Source organism: Condylostylus longicornis, unplaced genomic scaffold, assembly GCF_029603195.1.
Source record: "Condylostylus longicornis isolate FDR11 unplaced genomic scaffold, ASM2960319v2 ptg000074l, whole genome shotgun sequence".
Lineage (NCBI taxonomy): Eukaryota > Metazoa > Arthropoda > Insecta > Diptera > Dolichopodidae > Condylostylus > Condylostylus longicornis.
Genome location: NW_026578042.1, coordinates 688,606 through 704,287, shown reverse-complemented (window position 1 = coordinate 704,287; position 15,682 = coordinate 688,606).

Genomic DNA, 15,682 nt, shown 5'->3' with positions numbered 1-15,682 from the left:
GTATTCTAAATATTTGATTATAAACTTACATACATATTGTATAAACAATAATACTCATATACATATACATTAACTATTTATATATGTACGTGTATGAATAAGAAAATTTTTTACATATTATTTTGTATAATTGTGGTAAGGTGGGCTATATGATAAAGCGTGGGAGAATAATATAAGCTTATAAAATGACTACATACACATACAGATATCATATCCAATATACATGTATTATAAGTGTATGTGGAAAAAAATATAAAAGAAAAACTGTTTTTATCGCAAGGATAATATCCTTTCCGACAAAAACAAGAAAATGAAAAAGCAAAAATAAGAAAAAGAAATAAAGTAAAAGTGGCAAATAAAATTTTCATTTCGTTACAAAATAGATTACATATAGTATAAGAGTCATAATAAGTAGCTAAAAAGAGACGAAATAAATTAAAATGGGGGGAGAAAGAGAAAAGAAAAGAAATGAAAATTGAAACTAAAAATCGACAGAATACAAAAAAAAATTGTGATTACATTTTGTAAGAAAAATTTTTGTATAAAAATTTACAAATGGTCTTAAAAAGCAAGGCTTTCCTATATAGCAATATGTGCAAATTCAAAAGAAAGGAAACTTTTAAAATATTGGACACAATTTGATCACTATTCAGTAATTGTGCGTCTTGCACGTCACTTAAATGCTACATGTTTAATTTGAAAATCTGATTGAATTCCCATTGAGTCGATACGGTATAATATCTCGTATGTTGGTCTGCCTCCATTCTAATATTGACTCATATGATTTTAATATTTCATAATATAATCGAAGTTGCATTTACAAATGCGTGAATCATTATTCCAAAATGTTTTAATATAATGTGAATTGTGACGAAACGGGAACAATAAAATGGGCAACAATTTTTGTATAGTGACAAAAACCCATTGTAAAAGGTACGTACAAAACTAAGTATTCAGCTCTTAGTCGAGACAGTATTTCTTCTTCTTCTTCTTGTGGCATTACAGCTCGGGGTGAGCCTTGGCCTTCTTCACTATATTCTTCCACATTTCTCTATCCTGGGCAGTCGATTTCCAGCTCATAATATTAAGTTTTCTACAATCACTTTCGATGTTGTCGGCCCACCTAGTTCTAGGTCTACCTCGTGCTCTGCTGATATAGGGCACAGTGTTGAAGATTTTATATTGTGCCCTGTTTTCACTCATCCTTACCACGTGGCCAGCCCATCGAAGCCTCTGAGCCTTTGAAAAACGTACAATATCCTCACCTCTTAAGTAATCGTTTATCTCAGCATTAGATCTAATAGCATATTCACCATTTTCAAGCCTTTTAGCACCAAGAATTTTGCGAATAACTTTTCTTTCAAAGACTCTTAAAGAATTTTCTTCCGCTGCCGTTAAGGTCCAAGCTTCACAACCATATGTAACTACTGGTCTCACAATTGTTTTGTATATAACTAGTTTCGTTTGTCTTGAAAGTAGTCTGGACCGAAATAGTTTATTGTTTGCGAAAAGGCAACGGTTACCAGCTTGAATTCGCTCTTGAATGCAGTGTTGCATGCTGTTATCATTTTTAATTATTGCACCGAGGTAAGAAAAACTGTCGACACCTTCAAAATTATAATTTCCTATAGTGATGTTCTGCGGGGCTCTCCTTCCTTCATCTCGAGATAGTTTCAGATATTTCGTTTTTTGCTCGTTTACATATAGGCTTACTTTCTTTGCTTCCTTTTCTAAATGAACGAACGCTTGCACCAACTCTCCAAAATTCCTTGCAACTATTGCGATATCGTCTGCATACGCAATTATTTGATATCTTTTGGTGAAAATATTCCCTCCTAGGTCTAGGTTTCCAATCGCTTTTTCCAAAAACAAATTAAATAACAGCGAAGATAGAGCGTCACCTTGCCTAACACCTGTTTTGATATCGAATATTTTTGAAGTTTGATTTTGGATTTGCACTTTTGCTTTTGTATTGTTCAACGTCATCATAGCTAAACGAGCCAATTTAGTTGGTATTCCTAGTTGTATCAATGAATAATGCAGTTGTTTCCTATCGACACTGTCAAATGCTTGTTTGAAGTCTATGAATAGTATGTGCAAGTCTGTGTTATATTCATACGATTTTTCCATGCATTGTTTTACTAAGAACACTTGATCTGTTGTTGACCTCTGCCTCCTAAAGCCGCACTGATATTCACCTACTATCTCTTCAGCTAATGGTTTAAGCCTCTCATATAATATATTGGCTAAAATCTTATAGGCACAATTTAGGAGCATGATTCCTCTGTAGTTGTTACATATCATCTTGTCTCCTTTTTTATGTATGGGACATATTATTCCGAGGTTCCACTTGTCAGGCATTTCTTCTTGCTCCCAGACTCTACATATTAGCTTATGTATTGTTTGGTGCAAATATTCTCCTCCTGCTTTAAACAGCTCAGCTGTTAATTTGTCATCTCCAGGGGCTTCAAAATAGGTTGCTCAGAGGTTTGTTTATTTAGCAGCTCATTGAAGTATTCTCTCCATCTTTCGATAACATCTGCGTCGTTATCTAAAATCTCTCCAGTTTTGCTTTTACAAATGTTCAATCTTGGTTGGAAAGCACTATTCTGAAATTTTATATTTTTGTAAAACTTTCTTATTTCATTTTGGTTATGTTGTTGTTGTATTTGCCTTATTTTATTTTCTAACATTTTCTTCTTCTTCTTTCGACAAAGTTTCGTGGCAGCTATTCTTTTAGATTTGTATGATTCCTGACTCGATCTCGTATTTCTTTGTATCATTTTCATTCTTGCTTCATTTTTTAATCGTATTGCGTATTCGCATTCTTCATCAAACCATTCCGCGTTTCTTGCTATAGGTTTGTTACCTAATACGTCGAGACAGTATTTAAAAATTAAAAAGATTAGGTAATGTACTGAATTATTTTCAAATGTTCGATTTTGATGATTCATACCATAAATTTTTGGGCTTTGCTTGATAAATATAGGCAATTACTTCAGTAATTCAGTAACAAATAGATGAATATTTAAAAATTAATCTTTTCAAATTTATATTATCTTGTTTCTGTTAGGCCGTCCCAAGATCTTTTAAGTAAGCGAATACAGTAGGTATTCATTATTAAGTGTAAATTTCTAATCCGGTAGTATTGGAATTGATACCGAAAGTATTGTTTCCAAGAGGAAATTTCAACAAGAATTTCATTTAAATTCATTCCAAAACTTGAATGTTAAATCGAATATAAAGGATAATGGCAAAATTTTTGTTTTAATGGAACTGGAAATTTTTTGTTTCTGGATTTGCCCATAGTGTAATATTCAATAAAGTAAGGATTATTTTCGTATTGAGTTTCGGAACTACTCTCCACAATATAGTCAAAGAAGAACTTTCTCAAATTTTGATCCTATTTTTAGAATTACATACATATTAGAAATTAATTAAAAAAATATTGCCTTTTCCTTGAAATCAACCTCTTAAAATGAGAACAACCAATTTTAAATTAAAAAGCAATCATATATGAAAGTTAGGTATGTGAACTGCAAATTTATCACCTTCGTTAATTTCGTTATTAACACCCAAAGAATTTTCTTAATGTCACGTAAAAAGGAAACTAATTATTTTATTCTGCGTTTTTTTTTTCTTTCTTTCTTTTCATATTTGTTTTCCATTCGTTTTTTTTTTTTTACTTTCCTACACAGACGGCGTCTAAAATTGAACATACAATTGAAAATATAAGTATAAACATATATGTATGTACATAATATTTGCGAGCGTATGTACACTTCTATATTTATATCAAATGAAAAATCACTAAAAACGAAAATTTCTGTATGTGTAGGTGCGTATACCATTCATATAATATAATAACATATATGTATGTGTTGTTAGGAACAAACAGAAAAAAAAAACTGAAATAATAAAGAAAACAAGAAAACATTTTTATTTTTGGGAAGTCCTTGAAGTGGTTCTTTAAGGTCAAGGATATAAAATGATATAAATTGATAAAAAGCGTTCAAATTTTACATTTTTTAAACTTTTTTTCGTATATTTACGTGTTTATTTTGTGTTATACGTTGTATGTTTTTGTATTACATATGTGCGTATGTGTGTATTTAAATATTTTTCATATACGCAGAATAAATATACAATAATACTCAAATATTATGGGTATATGTATGTACAAAAGAAATGAGTGAAAGCGGCTTAAGAATAAGTAAAAATAACAACGATGACAAAATGAATTAACGAAGGAGTACGAAAAAAAAGAAACAGTTAAGAAAATTTAAGGAGTCTATTATGACAAAAAAAGGATATAACATGATGTGATTTTTCATGACAGCATACTTAGACATGAAGTCAATATTCAAAACAAAAAATTCACGAAAATAAAAATTTTTCATTTAAATGTAAAAAAAATTAAAAAAAAAAATATTTTTTTTTTCTTGGAAAAACATGATTTTTTCTTTCACTACTTTTTTTTTTTTATTTATTTTAATATCCTGGAAATTTTTTTTTTGAATAAAATTTACTTACAAAATTTATACAAAGAAAATGAAAATATAATGTTATTAAAAGTAGAAAGAGAAAATCAAATATTTGAAACGTGAAACAACAACAAGAAGAGCAAAAAAATAAAGTTAGGTAAGCACTCAAATTGAAGGTATTTTTGCTCTCCAAATTTTTCTTTTCATCTTCTATACCCTATATTTTTTTCATTTTCCTTCGTTCTCTCCTCCTCTCTACTCTCCTTAAACTTTATATTTTACCATTTCTCTTTCTATACTCTTCGCTCTAAATAAAATATTTCAAATTTATAAATGCGGTTTGATGGAATGGTGTAGTTGGAAGTAAACGTCGAATTTACTTACTTGGTTCGTATGTGTGTGTACTTGCATGCATATTTAATAATATTCTAACTGAATTTTAAATATAATACCTTTAAGTTATAACATTATTATTATAGTTTTCTTTTTGTTTTTATGATATTTTTATTATTCGTTCTTGTTTAAAATTATTCAATTTACATTTAACCCTATACGACAGTAAATAATTTATTTTGACTAGAACCATATTCTATGTACATATGTATATATATGTATTTGATATAAAATGTTCGAATATCTGTTTACATTTTGATGTAAGAACTTAAGATAAGAAGGAAAAAAAATATAAGAATTTCAAAAACTTTAAATAATAAGAGGGTTAGTAAGCAGTCTTTGAGTGGTTTCAAATTTCCATGTACGTGTACAAATAAGTAATATATTTTCTTATATGCTACATACATATAAAATGGAAAAATAAAAGTAAAAAAAAAAAAACGAAAATAATAAATTTTAACATTAAAAGAAAATATGTACGATATTGAGTTCAAGGGAGTATAAAAAAAGGATTATACCTGTACTCATAAAGTATGCAAAAATTTTGTTAGTAAAATAGATGTTTGTAACTACATGAGAAGAGAAAATAAGATTAGGAAAAAAGAATCTTTGCTTTATAATATGAAAGATTAGAATTATTAGAGAAAATAAAATGGAAATTAGTTTTTTTTTCTTTTGGACATGGGAAAGGCAAAATTTCGGACGGAATTATCTTAAACAGAATTATAAGATGACATAGTTCGAATTTTGATGCTACTTCTGATTTCGAAACCGCAGTGGAAACGCAGAAATTCGAAAAGCTAGAAAACGATTTAATTTGATTAAGTTCTGAAGAATAATTATTCAATGTTCCTTAATTAGTTTGGGTAAGGTTTCACTAATTGTTTGTTAAAACGTTTTCGTAATATTCTTAAGATCTTACTTAATTTTTTTGTTTTGACGGGGACTCACGAATTTTTGTTATTCCTCCTAAATTTACTGTTAATAAATTGTATGTAACTTAGCCGTTCATCTGAAATTTTAAGCTGACTAACTAAATAAAGCTAAATAGGAGAGGAGATAATAGACAAAATTTTCATATTTCATGCGTTTTTACGTAATCTTATGGTTATGTGCAAGTTAGGCTCTACCTCATTAATATGTCATTAAATTACCTAATTTTCCACTTTAATATTATGTTAATTGTGTTAACTATTCATGAATTTCTAGTACATAATGAATTTCTATTAAAAATTTATGAGCTCTTCCAAAAATTCATTATCTCTAGACATTCTTATGCACTCACTTTTATGAAGTAAAAATAAAAATGTCGTCGTAAAAAATCAAACTTTGTCTATTATTTTGAGCAGATGCAGATAAAAACCAACAAATATTTAACTTCAGGTAATTATTTTGATATATTACCGTTATTAATTATGCTATAAATACATATATGTATCTGCCTATTTAAACTGTTATGTATACACACGCTAAGAAGTTTCTACAGAAAAATTCTATGTCAGGCTATTGAAATCAAGAATTAAAGCATGAAATTTATCGATTTGACCGACTAATTCGATGTTGAATAAAACTTAAAAACAAGGCACAACTTGTTCAATTGTTCCGTTACTACCATCACAATGTCACTTACTTGTAGAAGAAGGCATCTTGAATAGGATCACAGTGGTTAGGGTAGCATTTAAAAGGTTCACTGCACTACTGTTTCTATTTTTTACCACAATATCTTATATTATCACTTTTACATGTATTATTATTATGTTAGACATGTTATTAGAGAAGTGCTTATTTTTTGCTGCAAGTCCCTTATTTTATGAGATATAAGATAAACCTTTCCGGTATAATTGAGCTTCTGAAGAAGTGTCATATGCCAAAGAACGTCTCAGCCTTTTCATTCCGATTAATTTTAGATTGTTAAAATCAGCACGATTGCGAGGAGGGCCTTTAAAAATAAGCAAAACATCTTGGTTGGCGCCTGATGTGGGCAATATTGGATAACGTCTATTTTCTTCATTTAATGCTCTGATTTGCGCTGTTTTTGGAATGCTTGATTTGGACTAATTGTTTTTTGGCGCCTGATATCGGGAAGATGTGTGATTTGCGCCATTTTTGGAATGGTTGATTTGCACCAATTTTCTTTTTTTTTCAGGTATTTCTAAAGCAAAGCCTATAGATCAATGAAACGATCAATGAGACGGAAACTATAACGTTTGCCTAAAATTTAAATATATTAAGACAACTTTTTATGTAATAAAGAGTGCATTCTTCTTGTATTAAAATCCTTGATAAAAAACTTTTTATTTACACAGTCTATTATACATAAAACAAGCATACTACAAATATATATAGTTAATAAAAACTGAAAAAAAAAAAACAATTTTTTTTTGAAAAACAATTGTTGCACACATAAATTCTACATATAAAACTTTTGCCATTAATAACACTGTAGGAGCAAACAATAAAGATTGTTTTTAGTTACCATAAACATTAAATAAATTGTTTACTCTATTCATTCGTTTTTATTGTACAATATAAAAACAAAAATTTCCATACACACACCATCATTTTTCCAAAAATGGACAATGGAAATGGACTAAGGAAACGTTTTCTCTAAGCTAATGGGAATTCAAATATTGAAATTATATTTTAAAGGGCCCCTTTCTCTTCTCGAAAAATTTAATGAATTTATGATTAATGTTAAATTTCACTCTCTAGCCAAATGTATGTATGTATATACAAAGAACTTAGAGCATGTTTGGATAGTTTTTATATTTTTATTATTATTTTATTTCTCTTTTTTTTATGAGGATGTGAACGATGGGAAAACTTTTACTTTCATTAAGTCTAGTCGCAAAAAAAAAAATTATTTTTTTTATTGTTCAAAAATTTATAAAAAAAAAAGAAATGAAAATGGAAAGCATTTTTTTTTCTATAAATGGTTCTCTTTTTTCGAATACACCATTATCTTTTATTTTGTGATAGACAATATTCATGTGTATGCAGCAGTCCAATAAGGATAATGAATCCTTTTAGAAAATTATACATTGTTATAAAAGTTATATTTGAAATTCAAATAAAGACAGATATTTTAAGGATATTTTTTTTTGTGGGACGTTGTTCAAATATAATGAAGTGCAAACTATATGAATAATATGGTTTTGGTTTATCATTTTGTTATAGAATTTTATTGTATCGCATTGTTTCCTATCATACACGTGTATAATATTAAAGACTCTGTTATATTAATGTGTATATAGATAAAATATATTTTATTATATTTGAAATATGTTTTAATATTTTTAGTATATACAATATAATATATAGGGTGTGTTATTTTATTACTGTAGTAAATTAGAAAGGAAGAGACAAAAGAAAAATTTCATGAATAAAGCGAATTACTGTCAAAAATTATAAATTTAAAATTATAATAATATAATTATTTGTTTTTTCCACTTTATGTAAAAATGAAAAACTTGGAAGGTGTCAGAAGAAATTTTACGTAAACAAATGATTTTGAATTTAAAAGAAGTGTTTTTGTAGAAAGAACAAAGACCAAAAGTTAAAAGAACTGTTAACATAAGCCACGGAGTAAAACAACGTTGTCCGCCCTCCCCGGTGCTCTTCAATTCAGTTCTAGATGAAATAATGAAAGCAGTTACGCACACACTCAAGTGCTTGGGATGGTAATTAGGAAGTCGGATGGAAGATATAGTTTTTACGCGGATAGCAGTGCCTTACTCTCCCATACATAATATGAAGATATGCAACAGTAATTCGGTATCTTATACAACAAAGAAATAAGAGATGGATTTTCAAAAGACACACATAAGTCAATCCAAGTTAAGGGATTTTACTATAGGGGTGTAACAAAATTCAATTACCTTGTTATACAATTACCGCAGAGGCAGGTACATAGGAAGCTGCAGAGGAAGACATCTTGAATAGAATAAGGATGGCTAGACTGTAGCATTTAGAAGAATGGAAGTGAGACGCAAATAAGCCAACATTAATAGCGTTCAAATATTCATAAAAGTCCCAGAAAAATATGCGGGATCTTTTGGCTAAGAACAATCTCCAATGTGGAACTGTGGGAGCTGGCACATAAAGCGATCACAGGTTGTAATATCAAACTGACCAATCATTTTCTAAATCATGTTTTTATGTCTGCGTTCCGTGAAGGAAGGCACGGAAGTGATAATTTCCGTACATTAAGCTTAACCGACATGTCTCGTTCATTTCAGTCTTTCTGCCCTAATGCTATTTTCAACAAGTCGAGAAATCTTTGTATTTATATTTCGTTCCTAAGTTCTCAGACTCTAGAGATATCTTTATAAAATTCTATGAATGTTACTACTACGTATAGACCAAAGTTCACCTAAGGCATTATAAGAAAACTTGTACCTTGTATTCTTGTTTGACTTATGAATCAATACCCGGCGAGGTTCTTATTTAGCCACTGTTGAGTAGTTTAGAGTAGAAAGGAAATGATTTTTTGTAAATATGGCGTTTTCAGTTTAATTCTAAAACAAAATTTCCTTTTCTCATATAAACAATTTTTTTATATCATGCAATAAATTTTGAAATCATAAAATTTGAAGCCCACAAAATATATTGTTGCATGAGCAAATGTTATGTATAATATTTTTGAAAATGAGTTCTTGACTGATTTCAAGGATAAATACTTTTTATATTTTAAGATCTTTGTTTTAAGAAATATAAAAATTCCCAAGTTTAGAACACAAAACAAAAAAAAACAATTATTGCTCTGGTGAATTATTTTTGAATAAATTGTTCCACTGATCAATTAAACCCGAAATCCCTCAGGTGTTTCATGAGAATTTTGGGGTTTAAAAGTGAAATTCCTTAGTCATTTTCGAAAAACAAATTTTTTTTTTCTTGTTTTCTGGCTTTTTTCATAAATCTGCGAAAAATTAGCATAATTTTTTTTTTTTATTTTTTCCTTCAAATTGTTTTGTTTGTTTGAATTCATTTGCTTGATACAACCACACATTTTTATTTTATTTAAAATAACACAATTATTTTCTTCCCGTTTAAAAGAAACAAAAAAAAAGACCCAAGCAAATAAAATAAAAATATTTTTTCTATTTTTTAAAATATTTCCTTAAAAATGGGAAGTTCAAAGTCGTTGTTGGAGGCGCAATATAAATGGGAAGAGGATTTACTTTTCAATCGAAGAAAACATAAATTAAAGAAAAACAAGAACAAGGATATTCATAATCGGCCCTTGGGATACTTATGTACACGAAAGCGGAATATATGTAAGGCGTCTAAAGGTAAATCACGAATCGATTAAAATATCAAAAAAATTTTACTTTATCTTTCCTTAATATTTAAAGGCAAATCCTTCATATTTAAAGGAATCGGAACTAAAAGTATTGAGGGGATTGTTTTTTAAATTGACCAAGAATGTGCAATTGAACAAAATTGAAGTATTTTGGACAGAAACCAATATCAATTGGACAGAAAGTTGTGACAGAAGGCTACGTTTATGTTTTTTTGATTTTTCTGCCCTGATGATATTATGGCCGTCTCACATGATACCTGTACGCCACCCTCAAGGTTTCATCCTTTTCTCTATCGTATTTTTTATATCTTTATGTGTGATATTTCCCAAGATCCGATTGGTGCAAATATTGAGCAATACATCCCATTGTTATTGTTTTCTTCATTATTTAGTCATCATGTCAGCATTACAACTAGCTCTAATATTTTGAGACCACGATACTAGACAGACTCACCCTATTTTATCTGCAATGTTATCCAGCATCGTCCCCCAAGACTTGGGTCGATGCAGAAACCGTAAATACGATGGTCCGAGACGATTAATAGTAAGAAATATTTCCAAATGGTAAATTTTCAAGACAATAAAATTCTGCTTCATTCAATTCCTTATTTTCTATTTTAACTTGAATGAAATAAACGGCCTCTTTAAATCATTCAAAATTTCCTTTAATATTTTTTTTTTGTACTTTTGTTTTACTTTTTTGCGTTACTGGAATTTTTTGGTTGAAAATTCACCTTAAGGCTGTTTCTTGTTTTATTTATAAACTTTTTTTTGTTTAAGTCTTTTTTATTGAAAAATCCATGAAAGATTTATTGAAGTTTTAAGATCCGCTCCTATATCCATACTGATATATAACAAATGTTTTCAAGGAAAAAACAGGATAAAGTTCGCATAAAAAAAAATTTAATGAAAATATTTTCAATAGAAAATTACCGAATTCCTTGTTAGAATAATTTTTTTGATAAAAGTTTTTGGGGAAAATTTTTTTTTTTTCTTGTAAGTTCTAGAAGATTATGTTGATTTGTTACTTTTGTTTTTTGTTTTAGATTTTCTCATTGTAAACCATTTTCCAACAATATCAAATTAAAAGGTTAAAAGTGTTAAAAAATTAAGTAATAAAAGTCAATCACATTTAAAATGGTGTCTTTTACACAAAAAATTGCAGTTGCTTTGGGTGAATTCGGCCTTCTGACCGAAAATATGAGTAACTTGTTCTACGATACCTGAAATAAAATTATTCTAAAGATCGTGCTAATGTCAATTTTAATTTAAGAAATTTTGTTATTTGGCAGTCATATTGGGTAATCTGACATTATGGAACAAAACTAGCCTGTGATGCATGATATCGATAGGCGATATTAGAATGGAGTACTCCACTTTTTCCGAGTAGCAAATTTTGTTAAATTTCATTTATTAATTAACGCAATGACATAGGTGATACAAATTGCAATAATTACATAGCTTCCTTTCTCTCACCAAAATGACAAACAATGATTGAAATCTCATTTAAATTAAAACTAAAATATTTTTTAATAAACTTGAATAAATTTTAGTTTTCATTTGTAAATTCATTGTCCTTCATAAAAAGTTAAAGGAATCGTAAAAAATAAATTCAAAATATAAGAGTCAAATATGATGGTTCATTGTAATTGAAAATTCACCTACGGGAAACGAAAATTTTCAACAATTGTAATAATTTTTTTTTTATATTTGTTTTGACTGTTTCTTAAAATGACATTTTGATGACGATAGCGTGGGTCATTTTTATAAATTGTATAATTACTTTCCGTCTAGAAGTATGACAAAACAAAAAAAAAATCAAAAAAGCCATGACAAATAGCGTACAACGAACTTCATTTTTTTTTCACGAATTTTTTATAGTCATTTGTATATATACATATATATATATATGTATATATATATAAGAGTAGTTTACTTGTGTTTGTAAGCAGAAAGAACAATACCTGAACTAACAAATAAATTCAAATTAAAAATAGAACGGAAAAGCAATTTTATTAAAAATTTTGTTTTGTTAACATTGAAAACTCTAATAACGAATTGAAGCATAAACTATATGTATGTATATAAAGTTATGTGGAACTCTAACAAGGAGTGTATAGTATGTCAAAATAGTTACAAGGGATTATTCGGTTCTGGTCATGTTTTTCTATTCAAAATTATTCTAGAAGTGAAGAACAATTTATCGGCAGTTTAGCTCAGTTGGCATTATAGCTTAGTTGACATTGTAGCTCAGTTGGTAGAGCGTCTGCCTAGAAATCGATAGGTCACTGGTTCGAGTACAGTTTGAGGACTGGAAAAATTTTAAACTTTTCTGCCTTTAACTCGTTCCATTGCTTACGTTATCCATCTGTTCTGCAGTTGTATGAAGATATTAACATTATAGTTGTTATTCTTATTTCAAAAACTTCGAATATTTAGTTGAAGACTCCAGGATATTAGAACGCATCTAATATAATTTGAAAATATTTCAACAGACTGACCTTTTATCGATCGTAAAAATTTTTCGATCTAAAAATTTTTTTTTGTGTAAGCTTAAGGCACGATGACATTATTCAATTTTTTCACTTAAACCAGAAAATTTTTCTATCTAAAGAGTGTACCTTTCTATTTCCTCTCCGATATTTATTTAAATACCTTCCGAAATAAATTAATACAGTACTTTATTCATGAACTATCCTTTAACTAGTTATCCTTTAAGTAAACTCATTACATATTTTCAATTAAATTTATTCCAATTACAAAATAAATTGAATTCCCACGATAATTTTGTGTATTTTTTCTATACTTTTTAACTTTAATAAGAAAATTTTACTTTTATAGAAATGCAAACATACATAAAAAGTCACCTTCCTATGTCCTTACACATAGAAAATAAAAAAAAAAACCAGAAAAAACAAAATAGAAGAGAAGGAACAAAATCTCCAATTACTTTTTTACACAAAACAGACAAAATTCCTTCTATTTTCTATACAATATGTGTACATATATATACATGAACATATGTGTATGTGTTTGTATGTGCATATTTGTATTTATTTTCTCTTTTGTATATCTAAATATTTGCACTTCTAAATAACATTTTAAAGGACTCCTTGTTTTTTTTGTATTCTTTCTTTTCTAAAATTTTTTTAAAAAATTTATGCATATTATAAAATGACGTTCTGACTTTCTAGTTATCGCATAAATTCCAACAGGATCTACCGATTTTATATAATATTATAAAATAAAAGTTTATAATATAAGTAGTAAGAAGAACTTATACGAAATATTTTCGCTTTTTCTATTTAACTTAAAATAATAAAATAAAATAAGTAGCGTGCAAAAGCTGATGGTTAATGTTATTGTATTGTTTTTTTCTATAGCTAGTATTAGATTAAATATTCCATTCATGTATTCAAAAATATTACATAGAAATATACAGTGAAATCGAAATTAAAACGATGTTGATAACGAACGATTGAAAAAGTAACCGAGAGCAAGATCAAATGCAGTACTTAACTTAGTTAACTAGAAAAACAACACATATGCAGAAATACTAAAGAAACTCCAACAGTTTCAGAGATGGAATAGTAGGGAATATTGACAGAGATGGAAAACATAAAAGAATCCAGAGTTCTGAATAATGTAGACGATTTGGTACGCCTTTTTATGAACAGATCGAGTTGAAAAATCTAAACAAAATTAATAATGAAAAGTAGCTAGACACGGTAAGAATGAATTCAAACAGATTAATACTTAAAATGACTGATATCAGAATTTTTTGAAAACATTGTAGAATTGGAAAAAAAAAAAAAACAAAAATTGCAAGATGTTAGACATTTTCAAAGATGACATAATAATCCGTACAAAAAAAAAAAAACTTAATCCAGCAACAAAACCAGGCCGGCAAGATTTCTGTTATATATGTGGGTAGAACGGTTGATCATATAGTAAAATTTTAGTAAAAGTAAAAGCAAAAAGTGCTACCAAGGTTGGGCAAAGAGATAATATCTTTGTACTAGAAAGACTATAAGCTATTCCAGAAAGCTCTCGAGTAAATAGTAAGAAAAAAAGAGATTATTAGAATTAAAAAAATTAATAAAGAGTATGATTAGATATGCATGTGACAAATACGTATAACGAAAATAAGAATTGATCACAGGCAAGTAGTATTTGTGAGATAGCCGTTCGTGTGCATGTAAAAGAAATGTTAAATAAAGAGCCAAAATATGTTGAAGAAAATGCTTGGAGCATTGAAGATTAGAGGAAATTATCAGAAATAAGTTGAAGAGATAGATAGAGTTCAATACATCCAGCGAGTACATTTAACATCAGTAACTTTTTAAAAAATATGGAAATGAGATAAACTTAGTATTAATCTATAAGTACAAGGAAAGAGAGCTATAATCCTCGCCGCATAGATAGAACATCTATTTGCGGAACGCAAAGCAGTATTTAAGTTGCTCGAAAGGGTTGTGAGAATTATGGTTACAGGTGATTGTTTCAACTATTTGTAGATTTTACATAAGAACCATTAGAGTGGTTAAACAGAAATATCGGCTTGGTTCGTAACATTTGATTTATTAAATGACATATAAACTCAGTAAGATGAAGTTATACAACAAATGCATCGCAATATGACAAAAGTTTAAGATTTTTAGTACGACCTGATGTTCTATATTACGACATTCGGCTGCCATTTTTTCATAATTTTATTATTATTGCATATTATAGAATATAAACGTAGATGTATATAGAATTACATATAAATATTTCTATTTTTCACTATATACAAATCATTTGCTTATCCATTTTTTGTTTTTTTTTCTTTCTTTCATTTTGATCCTTTTAAAAAGTTTTCGTCAGAGCCATTGGCTGCTTTATAATGTTTTTACTTACTGAATAAATTTTTTTACTTTTTTTTTGTTTTGTATCGTGCAATATCCTTTAGGGAATGAAGTGCAATAAATTCATCTATGTTTTACCATCTTTCTTGGTATTTTATAGTTTAAATTATACAAAATACAAAATAAATAGGAAAAAAGAAGAAAAAGAAGAGTAAAAAAAAAAAATTTGTTCATATAGTAGAAAAACCACAGCGGAAAAGGAAAAAAATTATAAAATTTTTTTTTTTTTTTTGTTGAAATTTTTCTAGTCCTCAAAGGATAAGTTCCTTTTTTTTCGTGTTGCGTTTTTCCATGTTGCATACATAACTGTTATTTCTTTTTCTCTTCAAAATGTTTTTTATGATATTTGATATTAAAAATGCAAACACGAAATGACAAAAGAAAAACAATAAACAAAAATATGAAAGTTAAAAGTATGCAAAAATTAAATTGAAAATGTTATCGCATTGCATGACATTTTTATTATCGAAAACAGGGAGTTGAGCATTATAAAAGAATGGGAAACTGCATTTCTCTGTCGAGAGTTAAGAGTCAGAAAAACAAAATTTATAGTTTTCATATTTATGTTTGTATTTTGTCAACATTTTTTTTTATTT